The sequence below is a fragment of the Equus przewalskii genome, chromosome X, assembly GCF_037783145.1.
Source record: "Equus przewalskii isolate Varuska chromosome X, EquPr2, whole genome shotgun sequence".
Taxonomy (NCBI): Eukaryota; Metazoa; Chordata; class Mammalia; order Perissodactyla; family Equidae; genus Equus; species Equus przewalskii.
Genome location: NC_091863.1, coordinates 119,986,038 through 120,002,159, shown reverse-complemented (window position 1 = coordinate 120,002,159; position 16,122 = coordinate 119,986,038). Strand labels below are relative to the sequence as shown.

Sequence of the window (16,122 nt, the reverse complement as noted above, 5' to 3'; positions counted from 1 at the left end):
CACTCTCCTTTCTCCCTCAGCCGGTCCTCCTGCAATGCTGAGCTCCACCTGACCCGCGGCCAAGACTGGTAAATTGGAAACTCCAGGCCAGGATGCCACGGTAGTCGTCTATCGCAAAGCAAGATTCAACAGCTCCCTTTTCAATTTGCAAATGGGCTGGAAATGGACCAGCAAGAATGCTCGAATGTCAAGCTTGTTTAAAAGCCACAGTGTTTAATGAGTATGTGGCTGGCGCGTCATTACTAGCGCGAAGCATAAGTATACCCAAATCACAGTCCCTCCCCTCTCATCTTTCGGTAACAATTCAGAGAGGAAGCGCATGTCAATTCTGCAGCTCAGACAGTCTGATGTCTGGAATAACACAAGGGCCTCAGTGCTATTAAAATCAAATGAGGTTTGATTGAAGGGCCCACAGAGCACGGAGACAGCACTTTTTAACAATCTGTGCACACAGGTTACATGGTGGTGGTGTGGAAATTGATGAAAGAACAAGGGCATTTAAGGGAGCTACCTGGCGTGTGCAGATTTCAGACATTCTCAATGCCATGAGATACTGTTGTAGGTGCAGGTCTTTAGTAAATTCCCACTCCTGGATGCAGGAGCAATCAGAGCAGTGAGGTAAGGTATAACTGATATCTCTTGTGGACAGAGCTGGGGAGAGGACTGATGTAGGGGCATTTAGCCTTTTCAAGAGTCTTCAGAGTCTACTGATGGGTCCTGGCCAATTTTAGTACCTTTTGTTGTCACAAGGAGGGTCTTTCGGCTGACCGGAGTCTCCCACGCAGCAGCAACAGTCTCTAGGAGGGGCCCTGACCGGGGTTGGAAGCCTATTCTGGTTCTGCTGGGCTACTGGCTCAATGCATGGTCTGGGTGAGTTTCTCCCCCTCACCTAATTCTTCAAGGTAGTAGGTGGATGAAATCCCCTTGTGGGTAAAGCCCTGAGACTCACTGGAATCTCAAGTATTTGGTAGCTCTGGAAAGTATGGTGCGTTATTCATTTAGGTCCCTGCCCCAAAGCCGAGCCACTGAAGCTTTTGATAAAAATACTCTGGAAATCCAGACTTGAGCACTCAGAAGACATGGATTGAAGTCCCATTTCTGCTAAGAAATCACTGGGTGACCTTGGGCAATTTCCTGCCCTACACGGTGTCCGCAGGTGTCCAATGGAAGGGCCTCCTGTTTCTCTAGGACAGAAATTCTCAAGCTTTTTGGTCTTAGGGTCCCTTCACACTCTTAACAATCATTGAGGAGCCCAAAGAGCTCTTGCTCATGTGGCCTCTCTCTATCTATAGATATTTACAGTTTTAGGAATTGAAACTGAGAAAACTTTAAAATATTTATTAATTCATTTTAAAATAAAAATAATAAACCCATTATATGTTAACATAAATAACTATATTTTCCAAAACAAAAACGATTAGTGAGAAGAGCGACATTGTTTTACGTTTTTGTAAATCTCTTTAATGTCAGGCTTAATACAAGACAGCTGGATTCTTGTAACTGCGTCTGCATTCAATCTGTTGTGATATCACATCGTGTTGTCTCTGGAAAAATCCACGGCGAAACTGGGTGAGGAGAGGGGAAAAGGGAAACATATCTTGGTACTATTGTGAAAAGAGTTTTGGTCATGTAGGCCCCAGAAAGGGTCTCAGGGACCCTCAGGGGTCCCTGGACCACATTGTTGGAACTGCCACTCTAGAATAAACAGGACTGTGTTCCTATGTCACTGCATTACTGAGGACCACACCCCCACTCCAAATTAAGTCCCGCACAAGGTGTCCTGCTCCCCCAGGTTGTCTACAAATTGATGTTTAAGTTTTTTCTAGGAGGGTGCAGCTTCCCCACCCCTAAATCCTGAGAGAAGTAAGTCTTTTTATCTCCAGAATCTATACCTGTATTGGGGTCGGACCACACAGAAGACTGTGTGCACCTACCAACTTGGGGTCTGTAACGGATGTCAAGTTGGCTTACACAGTCCATAAAGAAGAAAAATCAAGCCAATAGAAACAAGCAAACAAGTACGCAAAAGGTAGCTTCAGTTACCTGTTAGAGAAACAGAATGACTAATTCAGACATCAAAGTAATTGGGCACATCACGTGGAGCGGGCCTTCCAAACGACAGGGCTGCTCTTGAGTGGAAATGAGTATGCGTGGAATCGCATGCAGAATGCACAAGGAGAATAAGCTGATAACGTTTCAGCCAACAGTGCTGTGTGGCCTCCTGCATTCAGACAGACAGTGCTAGACCACAATCCAAAGACTGGGTTTGGGCATGGGAAGTCTGCTGCCAGTTCCATGTGCGTGTGTGTGATCTGGGCAGGTTAATTCCCCCTGGCTCGTCTCCCGACCTGTAAAATGGAAAAAGTGTCACTGTCCTGCCTTTCTTCAGGTCTGTAGGGCACCGCAGTGATGAAGATGGCTGGAGAAGGCCCTAGGAAATGGTGCTGTGCTTTGTAGATGTCAGGGCCCCTCAGGAAAAGGTCAGAGACCAGGACTGGGACGGGCAGCACCCACAGAGAAAGCTGCCAGCCTGGCTGTCTTGTGGAATAATGGCCAAGTTCTCCTTACCAATCCTCCTCCCCTCCCCTGCCTTCCCCCCCACCCCCCCTGCCCCGGCCTGATCCCGTCTCCACGCTGGCATGAAGAAGGAGTCGGAGGGCCATGTTCAGAAAGAGTCTTCCTGTTCTCAGTTTCTCACAGGCTTAGCTGAGCCCCCCCAAGGTGGGAGCAGATGCAACTCCCCTGGGTTTGGGTAGAGACAACTGTTTCCCTTGGAAAGCTTGCTGCTAATCTGCACGGTGTCTGCCAAGCCCCAGGAGCCAGCTGAAGCCATGCGCCCAGGGTGTTTTGCCAATGTCTCCATACAGCCTTCGCCAGCCGTTGCCTACCTCCTATCCGCTGCTGGACAAACTGTGACCTGCCCCCAGTCAGGCTGGTCGGCGGAGACTGACAGTAAGACCTGATCCACCAAAGTGACCGTGGACAGCAACTGGCAGAGGGCCAGGATGGCACCAACGCCAAGAAGTACTCATGCCTTGCCACTGTGGCTGTTGGTCGTGATCTTATGGAAGAAGTAAAGGATGGTTCCAGAAGTACCAAAGGGGTGACGAGCACAGGCTGCTTTAACTGCTTCTCAGAGAAGAATGATTGTGTGCCATTTCCTCTGTGCCAACCACTGTGCTTAGGGCTTTATCCTTATGATGTATAAACATGTGGGCCTCACTGGAACCACCACACAGCAGAGTGGGAAGGGAAACTTTGGCCAACTGAGATGATCACTCGACAGTGCCTGGGATCAAAGCCAAAATGGCTGCCACCCACCGAAGGACCTTCCACTCTCCCTGTCACTCATTGTGACAGGGTGGGAGGAGCCAGTCTGCCTAAAGTTCAACTTGGAGAGCATCTATCAAGACACACCTGGAGAAGGCTGTGGAGGCAGAGTTTCTGGGCTGTGTGTGACTGAACTGAGGGGTCTCAGCTTCACAGAAAAGGTAACAAGAACGAACCTCAGTACTTATACCGGTCTTCATTTAACATTTTACAAAAAGCCATGACCTCTACCACCTCTCTGGAACCTCTCATTAAGCCCAGAGGTCAGCAGGACAGGAGCCTCATCCCTTTTGTACAAATGAGAATTCTAAAGTTCAGAGAGGTGAGGCAACTTAGCTGCCCAAAGACCCGAACCTCGTGTCAGAGGCTGAATACTGGCCCCCAAAGATGTCCATGTCCCAATCCCTGCAACCAGTGAATGTTATACGGCAGAGGGGACTTTGCAGGTGTGATTAAATAAAGGATCTTGAGAAGGAGAGATTAGCCTGAATTTTCTGGATGGGCCCTAAATGCCATCACAAGTGTCCTTATAAGAGGGAAGCTGAGGGAGATTTGACACAGACAGAAGAGGAGAAGGCCACGTGATGTCAGAAGCAGAGGTTGGAGTGATGCACTTTGAAGATGGAGGATGGGGCCACGAGCCAAGGAATGCAGGCAGCCACCAGAAGCTGGAAAAGGCCAAGGAAATGGATTCTCCCCTCAGAGCCTCCAGAAGGAGCCAGCTTGTTGACATCTTGACTTCAGCCAAATGAAACTAACTTTGGGCTTCTGCCCCCTAGAACGAGGAGAGTAAATTTACATTATTTTAAGCCACTAAGTTGGTGGTAATCTCTTACAGCAGCCACGGGAAACTGATTGGTCGGCTAATGGCAAAGCTGGGACAGAGGCCAGTCCTCTCATCACCCAGACAGAAGCAGAAGGCCGCCTCTGCTCTTGGCAAAGCTTCCCCAGGGATGGCACAGGCAGGGGCAGAGGATGGGAGGACTTCGGGAGGAGACGATGATGGTTCAGGAACAGGAGGCTGCTGGGAGCCACCAGCTCAAAGTCCCTTGCTTGAGGCTCGTCATGTGACTTATCCGACCCTTCAAGGAAGGGACTAGGAGCATGGAGGCCATGGCCTGTCCCTGAGCCCAGGGGCTGGGATGCTCAGCCCCTTGCGGACTGCATGAGGACCTGCCGACTGAGACTGGAGCGATGGCTTCTGCAGTCTGTCACCGCCTCCTTCACTGAGTCCTAGGTGCCCCTGCTGATGTGAGGTGGCCTCTGTCTGACTCCAGGCTCCTGTGGCACTGAGGTAAGTACAATCCAGGAGGGGAGTTTGGAGCAGCGCTCACCCTCTGGTGGGGGTGAAAATTGGCCATTCCCCTCAGAGAGAGGAGGCCCTTGGCAATTGTCAGGGCTCTTCCCTCCCTAGTGCCCACACAGCAGTAGGCAGATCTGGTTGGGGCCGGAAGAAGTGAGTTCTACATTCTTCCCTCCCTGAGGGCCCTACCTGTGGTCACGGAGCGGGGCATGGGGAAGTGTAATGGATGACAGCCCCTTGGTGCTTTGTTAAGTGAAAATTAAAATCATCGGGAAATGTTGGCATTTCTTCTCTTCTCTCCCCTTCCCCATCTCCCTTCTTCTGAGCTTCTCGATCTCTCTGTTCTAGCTCTTCCTCTTTTGCCTTTTTTCCTAGTTCATTTTAAGTTCCTCAAACTTCCTAGCTCTGAGAACAACTCTGTGGTTGAGGCTTGGATTTCAGAACTTTTAAAAATCACCTTGAATCCTTAGGGTGTGTACGAACTGCTTCTCAACTTGAGCAATGGCGGGGGTCAAAGTTTCGGGGCCTCCAGCCAGCAGCACCACAAGGTTACGTAAGAGCTGCTGACAACACAAGCCCCTCCCCCCATCCCAGTGACCCCAGCAACCTTGCTTTTCGAGTTGAGTCGCAGAGCCTGGGCAAGCATGAACAATTGGTTTTCATTTCAAAACTCAACTTCTAATGGGCACTTCCAAGTCATTTCCTTAAGCTCCTACTATATTCCAAACTTTGGTCCAGTTAAGTTCTGTGAAACTCAAACTTTGTGTTTTGGGATTCTACTTTTCTCTAAATTTCACGATGTAGGGGAAAGAGTGTACTTCCATTGGGCACTGGTTGGAATGGAAACCTCACAGAGCTTGCCAAGCTGATCCCTAGAATACCTCTGCACTGGGCTGTTCCACCGAGCAGGTTCCTGGCCATCTGAGCGCTTAGATGGTGCGGCAGGTGACTTTGAGATGCCCTTCTTTACAGGAACACAGGCCATCAGCCGCATCTCCAACATCTGTAAAAGGGACAATATCTAAACTACTTTCACAAGCATATTTCATTTTCCCCCTTGCCATTATTCTGGGCATTATCCAGGGCAATATCCTTATCCCACGTCACAGGTCCAGGGCATCCCCAGGGCCACTCAGCCAGCCCCAGAGGGGAGCTCCTGGAATGGTGAAGCTGGAAGTGCCATTGGAAATTACTGTATCAATCTTTCCTTGTTCTATAAACATGGACACTAAAGGCCTCAAAGAGGGAATAGGCCCCGCAAATGGCTGGTGGCCCAGCGGGACCAACTCAGGCCTTACCCAACCAACGCTCCCCTTAGCCCCCCAACATCCCTCCCTTCCTGGGCCCGGGCACTTGGCCACCATGTTTACCTTCAAAGCCAGGTGCCAGCCTGGGGAGGAGCCGCATCTTCTGTTTTTGAGAAATTGGCAGGGCACGGCAAAGCAGGCGTGTGTGCGTGTGAGCTAGTGTAAGGACTGCCTGTGTCGTTTGCGAAACAACAAATCTCAGGACTGGGAGGCTGGTCAAAAGTCAGTACAGATGAACTCGTTTACACAAAGGGGCGTGCTGTGGGAGAGTTGTGGGCGAATCACTGTTCTGTAAATTGAATCTTTAACCCCCCTGGGGCGCAACCTATTGCAGCCCACTGAGAACTCCTTTTATGAAGCAAAGGGTCTTCTTGTAATGCAAATCACCGCCCCCTAATTGGCCTGCTTTGTAACTTCTGGGCCTACAATTGCTTAAGGGGGTCATGTCCCTTTGTCACCAATTGTACATTTTTTATTTTGTCTCGCACAAAGCAGGGGAGGTGCCAAGGTCAACTCGGACCTGGCTGCTGCTGCCTCCAGCCTGGAGAAGACCCATCTGAACCGGGGGCAGACCCGGTCCGGTCCGCTGCCTCCCCTCCCCTGCCCCGAGGAGGTTGGTGCAGAGCAGCTAATCGGGAAGCTGGGAGTGCAGGTGGCACTCCGTACCACCTGGAGCCATCTCCGAGAGAGTGTCCACATCCTCCGAGGCTGGCGAGGAATACCAATTGCACGGTTACTGGGCCCCCTCAGGAACCCACAAGAGGAAATTAAAAGGCATACACACGCCTGGAATAAAGGGCCCTCTTCTTGCAGCTAATCACCGAAATTGGTCACTGGGTTGTCCCCTCCCCCCTTTGGTGAAAGACATGGTCTTTCTCTTTTCTGGCTCATCACTGTGTTCTTAGAAATGTGCGAGGGGGGCTGAGCTTTGCACGGGCCTCCCCCCGCCGTCCTCCCCCGCAGCCCTCGCTTTCTCCTCAGTCCTTGCTTTTCCCAGCATGAGGGGCAACAGTTTGTGCCATCTAATGCAGGAGACAGATCAGTCCCAGCCCCAAGGCCATGCGGGTGGGAGGAGTGGCCCGGCATCTCTATGAGTGCCTCCTGCAGGGCCCCTTGCAGGTTGCAAAACGTTTCCACTTCCCTGCCGCAAGTGCTTCACAACCTGATTAGGCTTACTGCTGCCATTTTACCTCAATGAAGTGGCCTGAAATGACAGGCCTGGTAGTCAGGGCTCGAACCCAGGACTTTAGCTTCAGGGTCCACTGCCTCCTGCTAGTGTGTGTGTCTCTGGGCTGTCGGGCAATGGGAGAACCCTCTGCATCCCCTTATCGAAGTCTGGGCAGCCCCGAGAGCAGGAGCAGGAGCAGGATGACGCCTGTGGCTGCCGGGAGAGACCACAAGGGAGAGGGGGGGCTTTATGTAACAATTGTCCCAGCAGCGAGCACTGCCCAGGCACACACGAGATGCCCTCTCAAGGCCTGCTGAGAGGCAGCAGGAGGGAGATCTCAGGGAAGAGCCTGCCTACCCCGGGAAGGCCTCCTCTGGGGGCCTCCCTTTCCCCTGCCAGGCTAGTGACGGGGTTGGGTCACCTGATCTCCAGGACCGCTTTCCCCATGAGTTCCGGAGAGTTGATCTAAGCTGTGGTCTGGCCTCCTGTCCCAGCTGTGGGCACTTAGGTCTGTGGGTGCTCTGCAGAGGCCTGGCCCAGAGAAGACGCGGGTGATGTGGCCTGTGATCTTAGTGTTGATGGGAAATCCTAATATTTATACTATAGTGTGTTGAGTGTTGACCCCCTAAAAGATAGGTCCACTCGGAATCTGTAAATGTGACCTTATTTGTAAAAGGATCTTTGCAGATGTAATGAAGTTAAGGGTCTCAAGATGAGATATTCTGATTATCCAGGTTGGCCCTAAATCTAGCAACAGGGGTTCTTATAAGAGAGAGGAAAAAGGAGATCTGAGACACACAGGGAAGAAGATGGAAGCAGAGATTGGAGGGACACAGCCACAAGCCAAGGAATGCCTGGGGCCACCAGAAGCTGGAAAAGGCGGTTCTTGGAGTCTTCAGAGGGAGCACGGCCCTGCTGACACCTTGATTTCAGACTCTGGCCTCCAGAACTGTGAGAGAAGAAATAAATACATACATACATAAATAAATTTCTGCATAAATGAATACGTTTCTTTTGTTTTAAGTCACCAAGGTTGTGATAATTTGTTATGGCAGTCACAGGAAACCAACACACATACCGTGCCACATGGTAGCAACAATACCAAGGAGAGGAAGGATGGAAAAAGAGGAAGGAGAAGGGAAAAAGGAGAAGAAGCCATTACCAGCAGCAAAGGTAACACTTCCCCTGGTAGATGCAAGGGCCAGGCAGGCACTGTCCTAGATGCGCTCAGAGCATGAGCCCATTGCACTGCTACCACACCCTGACAAAGCAGGCCCTTCCCCTGGGCCCGCCGCGCAGGAACCGGGATGGGAGCCCCAACAGGGGGGACCACAGGCCTGCCTTGCCCCTGGGTGGACCAGCACAGTGGGGGGCCACTTGCTGGGCTGCTGATGGGGGGCCCGCCAGTAGCCTGGATCAACTGCAGGCTACAGAAATGAACGTCGTGATAAGGGCTTTAAGAGGCACAAAGAGCACGTGGTCTTTGCAGGTTCAGGAGAGAGAAGATGCATTTCTGGATCTAGCCCTAGAGGGATGGGACACGGTCAGCCTAACCCAGACCTCTGAGCCTCCCTGTTCCCTCCCAAAACACCACAGAGTTGGCCCCACAGGAAAGCAGGAGCCTTTGGTGGATCCAGCCCTGGGGCTCCCAACCCAATACCGGGTTTTCTCTCCTGGGGCGCATGTCTCAGTAACTGGCGAGAAACCTGGGCACACCCCTGACTCCCCCGTTCTCTTTTCTCTCCCCAACCTCTCAACAACCAATCTTGTCAATTCACTTCCTAAATATTTCTCTCCCTCTGCTCTCAGGTGTCTGTTGCCACTGCGGCCCAGGCCTTGGAGCCCTCGCACGGAGGGATGTGGCAGCTGCTTCCCCTTGTCCTCCATTTGCATGCAAGCATTCCTCCTGCTGTGACTCCCATGGGACAGCAAGGCAGCACTAGGACGCTTTAGTTGCATTATGCAGCTTCCTCTTGGTTATGACATGATCAGAGTTGGGAAGTGGGGCTATGGGGGTGGGAGGGAGGAAGTGTCGCCTGTGATTGATGGACGAGGGGGCCTGTGCTAGCAGAGTGGCTGGCCGCACCTCTGGCCTCTGGCGGTTGGGAGCTGGGCTGCAAAGAGAATTTTCTGAGCAGCATGCTTTTGTACATGGTAATACTGCGGTACTCATCACTATCCGTGGGCACCTTCAATGGAGTTTTGCTTCTTCTTTATTTCTTCCTGAAAAACTATTATTAAATTATTTGCATCTTATCAATCACACTATCTCAAAATTGGGGACAGGCAGTATTTGGGCAGTAGAGAAACTTGACTTTGGCTTTCTGTGCTGTTCAGGATGGGCTCAGTGGTATTCACGTATGTTCTGTCCACTTGGAGCAGCTGATTATCTTAGCTTGCAAAAACTAAGTATACCCACAACTATTTTTTAAAAAATCTTTTTTATTAAAATCCTTGCAGGAAAAAAATGGTTTTTTATTGCAAGTCCAGAATTCTCTAGCCCCTAGCCCTTTGCTATGTTTTCATAATATAACACTTGCGAGTGGGACATTTTTAGGAGCTCAGCAGTCACATCAGAGCACAGCATGGGGCCCCAACATCATATCCTTTGTCTCCTTCTATTATGCTTATTTACATGGCTGGCACCTTGCAGGATCAAGAAGGGAGCTCCTGGAGGGCAGGGATACTGTCCTTTTCACTGCTGTACTCCCAATGGATAGCACATAGTAGGCCTGGTACCCAGTAGGTGCTCCATAAAGGTTTTTTTGGTTTTACTGAGTAAGTGAATGAATGAGTTCACTGGGAACTGAGGCTCAGAGCAGATCATAAGCTAGTGAAAGGCAGAGCTGGGGTGCAAACCCAGGGCTGATGTCAGAGTTCGTGCTCTGTCCCCTCCCCACACCAAAGTGACGGCAGGATGAAGTCCTTGCGCTGATGTTCCTATGGGAGCAGCTGTGAAGAGGCTGAGGGGCTGAGAAGAAACTGTGGACAAAGGCAGCAAGTCCCTAAATGGGCAAGGTGCGAGGTGGGTGGCTCAGGAGGGCTGCCCCGGGGGCTGTGAACCTGGGAAGGGGGGCTAAATCAGGGAGGTTCTGGAGACAGACTCCAGGGGTTTGGGTATGACATCTAGCCGTGGCCTTGGGGGCCTTACTTTCCCAGCAGCCAGAGGAGCTGAAAGGAAATGGTCCAGCCTTGGCTAAAGTAGGGAGGAAGCAGGAAGGCGACTTTGGAGACATCTGCAAAGCCTGAGGCCACCTGAGCAATATCTTCACTCATCTCAGGTGTTAACAGAATGAACCCCAAGTCCCTGCTCCAAGACAAGGGGGATGCCTGAGACACCTGGACTGGGCAGCCTGCAGAGAAGGAGTAGCAGGAGAGGCCCGGGCAGAACTCAGGATCTTCAAATCCTGAGTCTGCTATGTGGGGTGACTCTGGATCTCTTCTCTCTCAGTTGATTTTCCTGCCTTTTTATGCCCTCTCTTGGAATTGGTTAATTTCCTTGCCAACAAGCAATGAAGGAAGCAATAAGATGCACACCTCTCCTTCAATTCTATCCAACAAAAATCCATTGCCTATCTTACCATGTGTGAGGCGTCAGGGACCAGAGGGCAAGTTCAACTCCATCCCCTAGAGGGCGAAAGAGACTCCTGGTTAAGTGAGTTGTCCACAAGGCCAACCATGATCTTGAATGGACCATAGGGAAGGGACTAGAGCAGAGGGAGGGAGTCATTCTCAGCTCTGTGAGTCTGGGAAGGGTTCTTGGAAGTGGGGTTTGAGCTGAGCCTGGAGAGCTGGAAAGAAGGTGGGCAGGTGTGGAAAAGTATCCTCGGTGAGGACGAAGTGAGCAGGGGCCTGGGGGCAGAGGAGGGCAGGATATTCTGTGGGGCAAAGGGGCCAGCCTGCGATACAGACCTGTGTGAGGATGGGAGGGGGGTTGGGGAGAGGGTGGCCGCAGAGGGAGGCTGGGTCCATGTGATGTTGAGGGCCAGACCTAGCAGCTCACACAGCATCTCACAGGCACCAGAGAGTCATCAAAGGCTTGTGCGCAACGGCAGGAGCCAGACTGGACTTTGGGAAAACACCTCTGTGGCTGAATGGAGGAATATCTATCTATCTATCTACCTATCTATCTCCTCTGCATGGGACATTTTTCTTCTCTTTCTCTTTTACTTTTTTTCCTTTCCTGAGGAAGCTTTGTGGTTGACAGAGAGACATAACCAGCTCAGAGGCAATGCAGATTCCAGTACCTAATACACCAGAATTCAGGTGACGTATAGACTGCCTGCTACCCATCAGCCCTGTAGTGGGGGGGCCTGGTCAAACACCACAGCAGTAGCAGCAAGCTCTGAGAAGCATTGGAAACAGCCTGGAACACCATGTGGTCTCCCCTGTAGTGTGATGAATGGTGGCCCCCAAAAGATATGTCCACCTGGAACCTGTGAATGTGACCTTACTTGGAAAAAGTGTCCTTGCAGATGTAATTAAGGTAAGAATTTCAAGAACAGATCATCCTGGATTATCCGGGTAGGCCCTAAATCCAATGGCAAGTGTCCTGAGAAGAGGAGAAATGCAGAGGAGAAAGCCTCGGGAAGATGGAGGCAGAGATTGGAGTGACACAGCCACAAGCCCAGGAATACCTGGAGGCCCTGGAAGCTGCAGGAGGCAAGGAAGGATCCTCCCCTGGAGCCTGCAGAGGGAGACCAGCCCTGCTGACCCCTTGATTTCAGCCCAGTGATACGAACTCTCTCAAAGACCATGCACACTCCTAGAAGGCGGGGGCCATGTCCTACTCCTCATTGTAGCCTCAGCATCTAACACAAGGCCTGGCACGTACTGAGTACTCAGTAAATGTTGGCTGCATGGATGAATGGGGGCATTATTGCTGGGAGTTCACGGATCCACGTGTATACCAAGCCCTGTCTGTAGATGGATGCCTTCCATATTTATATCGCTGTTTGTCCTTTTGTGTTCCTCAAACAACAGATAATAAAAGTATTGCTAGCTGCTGTTATGCAGAGTCTCCAAAATGTTTTGATACTGGAGCAGAGGTGAGAAGGGCAGACAAGGAAAGGAGGCCCCGCCCTGTGATTCTTCCTTTCCATCACAGCCTGTTTCTAAGCCAAACTGGAGAAGTACCAAGACACAGTCTTCGAGGCCAGTCAGCATCTAGTCAACCTGGATACTGACCAACCACTCTTGGCCAATGGCAGCGCACCGGGTAGGCAGAGGTGGCTTTGGTGGAGACAGGGAATTGCAAGCTGCCCTCCTGCAGACACCCACCAGCAGGGGCTAGGGAGGAGCCCAGTGAGGCAGGAAATGTCCATGGAGTTGCCAGTGCCATCTGGCCACTTCCTCACCCTCAGTCCCCTGGTGACATGGCCAGTTTAGAATCTGTCTGCTGGAAAGAGTCTAGTCAGATAAGCCTATTCCCAGGAGCTTTCCCCATACCCCGTTTGGAGACCTTTTTGCAGTAATAATTGGTAATTTGCTCGTCAATTCCTCCTTACAGGCTCTGGTTCCAGGAGAGTTCTGGAGCCAGGCTTTTGAGAGCTGCTCATGTCCCTTACAGGCCCCGAGACCAACGTGCTGGCTAAAGAGAAATGGCTTAGACAACTTGCCTTAAATAATCTGGCAAGTGAACCTCCTCTCTTTATTCATTAGGGATATTTGCACCTAAATAGCCTCTTTCTTTCTTGGGATTTGAATCCCCAGCCAGGGCGAGGTGTGGGGATTGACAAGGCTGGGGCTCAGGAGGCTGGTGGACATGGCCAAATTGAGACGTGTCTGCAAAGGCAAGAGATGCGCCCGGACCAGGAGACCGTGGTGCTGGCGCGCGGTGGTGTTACACAGCCCTTCCTCTGCCTCCAGCGCCCTCTCTCACCTCAGAGCTGCTTCAAGGGTTTTTATACTCAAGACCGAGGTCCGAGGGGATTTTCCTCAGGCCAAGGAACTGGGATCAGGTAGCTCTCAGATCTTCTCCTGGCTTCTTCACTGGCGAGATGAGGGGCCGCAGACAAGCCCTGTCCTGGCTCACCAGTCTGTCAAGGCGGGGATGCTGAGAAGAAAGGCTGCTCACAAGGTGATTGGCAGACTGTGCCGAGGAGAAGGGAGGCTGGGGGCAGGCGGACTCTGGTTCTGCTGGGCCTGTGACCTGTGCCTAGGGCTGCCTGCCTGTCGGGCCCTCACCCAATTGTGCTGGGGCCAAAGGGGCCCCCTCGGGCAAGTGCTTTCTGAAACTAAGGTTGAAGGAAGAAAGGTTCCCCTCCCGGGCACTGTTAACTGAACTTCTTTCTTGAAATACTAACTTTTTCCTAAGGCGGTAAAGCTCCTTTAACATACTTGTGATGGAATTTCATTCATTTTCTTGTTTCAAAGTCTTCACGCTCTCACCATGTCTTTGCTGATGTATCTGACAAGACAAAAAAAGCTTCTATACAAATTAGCTACATTTTCATTGTTTGTTTTATGAGTATGAAAGGTTTAAACATAAAGTATTCAGATTACATGGATTAATTAGATGTTTTACGTTAAAAAACACAAGAAAATAAGTTGCAGAGTATAATATAAAACTCAGCAGGCTTGATTTTCTGTTGCAAAGCTATTAAAAAAATAATAATTAAGACAGGAACAGTAAACTGATTCTATGCATAAATTAGAGCTAGCAAAGGCAAATGTTTGCTTTTAGATTACAATGTATGTAGATTTAGCCATAAACTAAAGGCTCAAGATGTTAATTGAGCTAAACCTGAGGTCTAATTAGGCACCACGGCAGGACGGGCCAAGGCCATGCAGAGCAGAGTAGCCCAGGGGTGGGGCGGCCGCGGGGGCTTCCTTCCTCTCTCAGCTGTCGCCGTCGCCGTGGGGGACTAGGCAGAGTAGGTGGAGCGCCTGATGCCCTGTGAATGGTAGCAAACAAGACCATTACAGAGTTGTCAGACTCGGCAGAAAACCCCCGCCAGGAATTGAAATGCACATTGCTGGGTCCCGTTAGCAAGGCAGAGAAATCTCCTGGGAGGGGCGCCAGGTTTGGGTTGCTTCTCTCCTGTTAAATTCTGAGGTGGCTGCAAGCTAGTCTTGCTCTGGAAGAACTCAGTTATGTCTACGCATGTCCTTAAACTGTCTCCCGTTAGTAAGCTGCAGAGATGGCAGCCAGTGCTCCTAAAACCACAAGCAGGCCATAGCAAATTGTTCAGCTTATTGATAAGTGTCCCCAAACATCCTCACTATAGCAGACCAAATACAAGGGCTGAGATGCAAACAGCTCCCAGGGGAAACATCTCAATATTAGGAAGTTTCTCAGTTTGCTTTAACAAACTCAGTTCAGACACTTGATGACAGCCCTGAGCCTGGGCTGGGCTGAACGCAGGAGTCCACTATCCTCCTCCCCAACCCCCGCCTAGACTGACCCCCTAGTGGCCTCACTCCCCCCTGTCAGCCTCTCTCGGAAGGCAGTGGTAGGATCAGAGAGGCTCAAGCAACCCCTTTAGGGCACCAACCCCACAGGGGCCTCTGAGGCCCGGAGACCAGCCTGCCTTGGCCTGGCAGCTATGCAGAGGGAGCTGGGCCAGGGCATCCGCACCTGCTCAGAGATGGGGTGCAGTGCTCTCCACAGATGCTTCCAGGGGCTGGGGCATGCAACTTTCTTGCATAGAGGGAAGGAGCCCTGGTCCTGGCTCTGGCCCCAGCCTGGCCACTCCACTCCCTGGGTGGCCTTTGGCACCTTCTTCTGCTGCTCTGGTTGGGGGAGGGGAGGAGTCTCCATTTTCCCAGGTGTGAAACCCTTTGGAGATTGCCCACCACAGTTTTCACAGGCTTTTTCTGTCCTCTGATCCTCACCACCAATGGCCCCAATTAGCATTGGAGAACACAGACCCTGCAAGCTGAGGGGTTGTGGGCATGGCGACGACCACTGCCCCTGGCAGCTACTTCCAGGGCATCTCAGGGCCACACTGCACAGCCTCCCACCCCTGGCAGTCTTGGCGAAGTCTGTGACTACTGATTATTTCTTACTTTCAAGACTGGAAATACATCAACTCTTTTCATCCAGAGATTCATGGCTGTCCCTGGAGGGTTAAAATATAAATAGCAGTTTCTAAGTGCACTAATAAAGAGATGAAGCTAAGCAAACACTGTCTCAGTCGGCCTCCCAGCCCCTCGGCGGACCCGTCTGGCCGCCTGCTTCACTAATGTGCCCACCAGTTTCCCTGGGCACGCGCTTGTTCTGCCAAGGCCGGGAGAGAGGCTGGTGAAGTGGGCTAAAAATAAAATGAACAAGAGCAGAAAACAAGCAGCCACCACCCAAGTAAAGGACACTGCCTGCCTGGGGACCAACTTTCAGCCCCAGGAGCCCACACTTGATGGTCTGGGAGTGGTCTTGGTCTCTTGGGCTCTCTGAGGTGTGCCCAGACTGGCATTACCCTAAGAGGGGGAGGGACAAGCTTGGGATAGTACTCTTGATCACCCCTATGGTGGGAGGGAGCACCCTGTCCCTGGAGCCACGATGGGACAGGAGGGGTGGAAATAGATGGGCCCAAGGCTGCCATGGCCTCCTGTCCCTGGGCAGCGGGCAGCCAGAGCTGACCCAGGGTGGCCCAGAGGCCCTGGTACACCTTGAGCCCTGTGCTGGTCGGTACCCGGGAGCCTGTGGGAGGGACAAGCAGGGCCCTTCAGGTGAGCCAGGCCCCCAGCCCAAGCTGCTGACAGGCAGGGAGACCAGGCCCACAGCAGGCAGGGCTGTGCCCAGGGTCATGTGCAAGTGAGGGCCAGCCCGGGGTCCCTGTGTCCTCAGCTCTGCGGATCCAGCAGCCGCATCCAAGATGACCAGGAGCAATGGGTCTGATGCTGGGTCGCTGGGAGATTTTCTCCTTGGGGACTCTGTTGGCCTGGTCTGCGTGACCCTGGTCACCTGTGGAAGGTGGCATCAGCCAAGCACACAGTCGCCGAGAGCACAGGACGTGTCTCAGAAGCAGCCACCCTGGCCCTAGTCGGCCCTGGCTCTGGCTCACGGGGCATTT

At 51.9% G+C, this 16,122-nt stretch overlaps 1 long non-coding RNA gene across 2 annotated transcripts in view; it reads right to left on the bottom strand.

Moving 5' to 3' along the window:
- Nucleotides 1-1,438: 1,438 nt before the first annotated feature.
- LOC103540704 (uncharacterized) overlaps nucleotides 1,439-16,122 on the bottom strand; it is a 284,275-nt gene continuing 269,591 nt past the window's right edge. Inside the window, exons 9-17 of one of the 2 annotated variants that reach the window (XR_011535919.1) lie at nucleotides 13,854-14,004; nucleotides 13,414-13,517; nucleotides 10,690-10,735; nucleotides 7,530-8,057; nucleotides 7,131-7,321; nucleotides 6,004-6,199; nucleotides 5,515-5,636; nucleotides 2,044-4,105; nucleotides 1,439-1,565 (exon numbers count right to left, since the gene is read on the bottom strand). This is a non-coding gene — a long non-coding RNA (uncharacterized lncRNA). Of the gene's footprint in view, nucleotides 1,566-2,043; nucleotides 4,106-5,514; nucleotides 5,637-6,003; nucleotides 6,200-7,130; nucleotides 7,322-7,529; nucleotides 8,058-10,689; nucleotides 10,736-13,413; nucleotides 13,518-13,853; nucleotides 14,005-16,122 lie in introns of those variants that run through there. The other variant, XR_011535920.1, reaches the window with a different exon arrangement.